At 32.4% G+C, this 5,337-nt stretch overlaps 1 long non-coding RNA gene across 1 annotated transcript; it reads right to left on the bottom strand.

The window, feature by feature from the left end:
- Nucleotides 1-4,002: 4,002 nt before the first annotated feature.
- On the bottom strand, nt 4,003-4,997 carry LOC118741633. The gene is made up of 5 exons (XR_004993308.1): nt 4,943-4,997; nt 4,821-4,882; nt 4,703-4,768; nt 4,535-4,646; nt 4,003-4,478 (listed from the first exon to the last, which is right to left on the bottom strand). It is a non-coding gene; the product is annotated as an uncharacterized LOC118741633 (long non-coding RNA).
- Between the last annotated feature and the right edge of the window lie 340 nt (nt 4,998-5,337).

The following is a 5,337-nucleotide window of genomic DNA, read 5'->3' as shown; positions in this document are numbered from 1 at the left end:
TGGTGATTTTTCACGATTTCTAATTTTTTAATATTTCGAATACCGAAAAAATTAACTGAACTCTCAAGAAAAACGAAAAATTCATACAAAACGACGGACGAGAAATGGAAAAGAAATTTTCTTCTACCAAAATTTCTTAAATCAGTTTGCAGTTCTCAAGAAAAAAATGCTCGTATATTCATTTCCTCATGAAAATTTACAGCAAAAGCAAAGCGCTTTTTCAAGCAACAGAAATTATAATAAATATTTCTTATAATTTCCTTGAGAGCTGGATTCTTAGCTTTAAGATACAGTTTGTATTTGAGGTTATTAGCTTTAGGGGGGGTTTGAACCCCAAAACCCACCCCTTGTGTGCGCTAATGTTCGCTTTATTTAAATAGAATAATTATCAAAATTTAATAGAACCATTCTTAATTTCAAATTGTTCACGCGAATAAACCAATAACAATACAACAATAAATACAAAAAATTAAATAGAAAGGAAAATACTGGCCACGTTACACTTATTTATTAGGTAGTTGGGCAACGAAGTCTGCTCCGATTTTTTTTTTTTCATATGGCGCCCAAGACAAATTCATATGAGTGATAGCGGTCGCACAAAAACAAAAGCATACATGCATTCTGTTTTTGCTTTCGGTACACAAATGTCAAATTTCAGCTATTCTTCGCTCATGGAAGAACAGGGAAAGAAAATTTTAACACTCTCACTTTCTCACTCACTCATAATGAAATTTTGACACATGTGCACCGAGGCGAATCTAATCAGCTGTTCAAGCAACATCGCCTTATATAAATTTGCCTTATATGGCACCAATATGAAAAGGTACTTAAGTATACGAAAAAAATACTTTTTTAATTTTTCACTGGCTACGTTACACCTAGTATTTGCGGTACGTTTACGAATAGGAATTCTAAAAAACTTTTTTCGCTAACTGGAAGCGTAGCCTGTTTAACTAATTTATTTTCTATCGTCCGGAACTTTATTAGCCAAAATAATAATATTGTAATAGGCCAATGTCTGTACATTACAGATATTAAAGAAAAAGTAATATGAGGAGATTTATGAGAGCAACAGAAGCCAAATCAACAATTTTTAGAATTTTTGTCTGTCTGTATGTTTGTACCGCATCACTCGAAAACTAATACATAGAATTTAATATAGTTTTCACAGATGTATTGCTAGAGATTTAACTTAAAATATAGAAAGTAAAATATTAGAGAATTTCCACCTGTTTAAAAATTGCAGTTGATAAGGTAAAGTAAATATTGCAGTATTGCTGTCAAAAAAAGAGGCTTAAGAAGGTTTACAACCGAAAACATTTTTGTGGAAGGTTGCCGCCTGTTTAAAAATTTGTATTTAAATTAATTGATAAGATAAATTGAATATTGCAATATGGGTATCAAACTGGAGAGGTTTAGTAAAGTTTACTGTCGAAAATTTATTTGAGAAGGGTTGCCACCTATTTGAAAAATTTTATTGAATTGAATTGACAAAATAAATGAAATATTACAATACGGTCATTAAACAACAAAAACATACTTTTTAGGCGCACGGGTACAATATTTGAAAGAAAAAAACCGAATTGGTTTACTTTTTTGTCGAATCGACCATATGTAGATATTTTTGATGCTGGTCAACGCAGATCGGTATGCATATGCATAGCATATCGAGCCAGTCGCACTTTTTTAAAGGATGTTATAAACGGTTAGAAAACATAAATATTTAACTAATATTAAGAAGCAGCCGTTATTTCAAACACGCAATATCAATACAGACATACATACATAAATAAATGTCCCCTCTTTTCTCTTTCCAGCCAAAAATTTTACCCATATTGCAGGCTAGTAAGAGGAAAACTTGAACATTGACAATAACAACATCCCCGTTCGCCATTAAACAGAACCAGCGGAAGCAACACCATTGTCTTCAATTTAAAATGGATTCATTTTTGAAGGGGTGACAGCAAATAAAAAAACCACGTTGATATGATCCATGGCAATAGTAAAAACACCAATGCTGCCAGTACGAAATTTCAACAGTTAGAGCAATAAAGAGATACTGATACAAATTACGTTAACATCAATGTATTTGAGCAGCAGCAGCAGCGCTAATACGAGTCATCGTCGGGATACAAGATACGCCGGGTGGTAATAATCAGTGCTGCCACAATTATTAAACTACCAAATCTAAAATTAAATTGCCAAATTGTTTACCAAAAATAATAAATAAAATAATTTAGGTTAGTATTAAATTTTGGCGAAATCGGCCAATAACCACGCCCACCTCCCACGTAGTTATCAAAAATATTTTTGTTTTATTATTTATTTTTTTCCGAATTTTGCTGTTCAAATTTACATTTCAAATATATCAACAAACATTTGTGGGTACTTCTGCATGATGCAATAATGAAAGGTGTTGTACGTTGTGACAGCTCGAAATCGAACTACCTTAGGTCAATATTGTATTTTGGAAGTACAAGAAAAACGGGAAGAAAAAAAGCCCTTTAGTTGAAAAAGTACTAAATTGTATGCCTTCTCAACAGCATTCCGATTATCTGAATAGGTATATATATGGCTTGGTAGTCTCATAAAGTTGTAGATAATTAAAATAATAAAATAAGGCGCGTTTTTATTCACAGGAATATGATAATTTGCTTAAAATTTTTGAGCTGATAATACCCAGCTAGAACAGTATGGCATATATAACTCCTTTATAAGCCGCATCACTAAGAAAATTATCCCTTGTGAATTTGAAATGTTTCCCTTATATTGTACAGGCCAAATAGAGGAATTAATTTACGTGTGATATTTTGTCCCCCTCTTTCAAATGGGCTTCTTGTGCGCATATATCAGGTTTGATAGCTGTTGACCATACCAATAATGCCTCATACTTAGTTTTACTAGATCAATTCGTGTTCTCGAGAAAAAAAATTTCACGATTCAAAAATCTGAGTATAGCGGCCAAATTCTTTTCTAAAAATTTTGAAAATTCTCCGTTTTTGGCCTATATTTGCTTTGTATGATATTTGCCATAAAATATAGGCCAAAAACGATAAATGTTCAAAATTTGGAGAAAAAAGATTTTTCAGATTTTTGGATCGTGAAAATTTTTTTTCTCGGAGAACACGAATTGATCTAGTAAATCTGAGTATGAGGCATTATTCGTATGCCAACAGCTATCAAACCTGATATATTCGCACTAAGGTTTTGTTGTGTTCCACAGTGTTATATAAGGGATACTTTGAGGAATCATATAAACAGTTATACATTACCCAAGTTCACGTACATCCAAATTATTTATTTGTTTTTGAAATTAACAATATATTTCATAATTTATAATTAATACGTTGTGTTCATTTTAGTAAATGCACTTTGATTTTTAATTGTACAAAATTTATTATATACATACAGTATCGGTCATATCAATAGCAACCCTATTTCAAAGTGATATTATTTCCCTCTCATGTTAATTTATTTCTAAGAATTTACAATAAAAATAAAGTTCAATTTCTAACAAAACCCATAAAAACCCAATTTTAAAACTTCGTAGAAAACTACAAAAAATACAACAAATTTTCACCCAAAATTCACATTTTTTTCTCAGAAGTCTTAGAATTTTTTTGAGCACTCAGTTTTATAGCCCCTTCAATTTTAGTCTTATTATATGCAAGTTTGAAGTGGCTAAAAATTACCTTTGATTTTTTAGAATCGATATAATAACAAATCGTGTTTAATCGTCTTCCATATACCGAAAAATGCGACTATTTATCCATGGCTGAGTGGAATATCGACCTATCTCGGCAGCCAGGTCGAAAACACTCGATATCAGAAAACTTTTCAACGCCCTAATTCAAAATTTGGCTGGAAAACGCCCTATTTTAGAATTTGATTGAAAAATGCCCTATCTCAGAACTCGGTTCAAAAACACCCTATCTCAGCTGGCGATCCAAAAACGCCCTATCTGAGCACATTTTCAAAGTATTTTCATTTCAGATAGGACTTTTTTGAACCGAATAATAATAATAACATACTATATACATATCTAGTTTCAACATAAAAAAAATTATGTACACATTAATTGTCTATGCATATCTAAGTCAATATATGTGATATATATGTACATACATCTACATATCGTCGTTTAAAGTACAAAACCGTGTATCAGTAAAATGCCAAACCGCGTATCAAGATAATGCAAACCCAGCGAGGTTGCATACATTATTTTCTAGAGAGTGAAAACACTCATATTTCAAAATGGTTATCTTTTTTTAAAAAGCAATCGCATTTTTGGCTAGTATGTATCAGGAAGAATGGATAAGGATTGAGCCAAGAACTTGTGTGAGCAAATCCAATTTTTAGCATCAAATGTCAGTTACGGCGGTTTTGTACTTAAACGACGATGCTTATGTTAACAGGAACGCTGCAATTTAATACACGGGTGAAGCAGGAACGCAGCACAGCAGAAGCATATAAACAATCTGCAAATGAATGGCTTTTTAGGTTTTTAACAAACAAACACCTGGTTTCAACTTACTTCAACGTGTCTAAAGCACAACGCACACACTATTGCAAAGGCGCAACAGGGACGCAACACTATAAAACACGGGCGGAGCAGGAACGCAGCACAACAGAAGCGTCCACAAAATCTGCGAATAAATGGTTCATTAGGTTTTGAAATAACAAAGAGCTGGTTCCAACTTACTTCAAAATATCTGCAGGATGATGCACACAATCAAATTCGGCCGCAGCTGCAGTTCACCAGAGAATGCTGCAAATGGAATGGTTCATCAATGAAGTCAAAATAATATGTTGTAACTTACGTGTATTAGCTCTTAATTACAATACCAGCACAGGTCGGCCAGGAAAACACTAAGGAAATTACCTAATAAATGCAAAATTATAATTAATTTGTAAAATAAATCGGTTTTATTACAATACTTACCAAATTTCAAGCAATTAGAAAACAAATGTCAGCGAATAAGAACAAAACGAACAACGAAAATTGAATCAATGTAGCTTGTTTAGAATTTTTTTCTAATATTTTGGGAAATGTTCAGTGAAATTAGCAAAGAAACAACACAGTTTCTCCTAAGGTAGTTCAAGATGGCGGATTAGAGCGAGAAGTTGCCAACGTATAACACCTTTCATTATTGCATCATGGGTACTTCTGCATAAAAAAAATCCTATACATTTGCAATATTTCATGTATTAATTTTCAAATAAGCATATTGTCAATGGCTGGTTTACTGTGTACTGGCATATACCGATATAAGCTCGAATGTACCATTTCATGCGCAAAAAAACAATATATATATATATATAATCAGTAGGCACGAA

Source organism: Rhagoletis pomonella, unplaced genomic scaffold (genome assembly GCF_013731165.1).
Source record: "Rhagoletis pomonella isolate Grant_MI unplaced genomic scaffold, Rhpom_1.0 Rhpom_scaffold_00006, whole genome shotgun sequence".
Taxonomy (NCBI): domain Eukaryota; kingdom Metazoa; phylum Arthropoda; class Insecta; order Diptera; family Tephritidae; genus Rhagoletis; species Rhagoletis pomonella.
The sequence above is the reverse complement of the archived record's forward strand: the minus strand, read 5'-3'. Positions and strand labels throughout refer to the sequence as shown.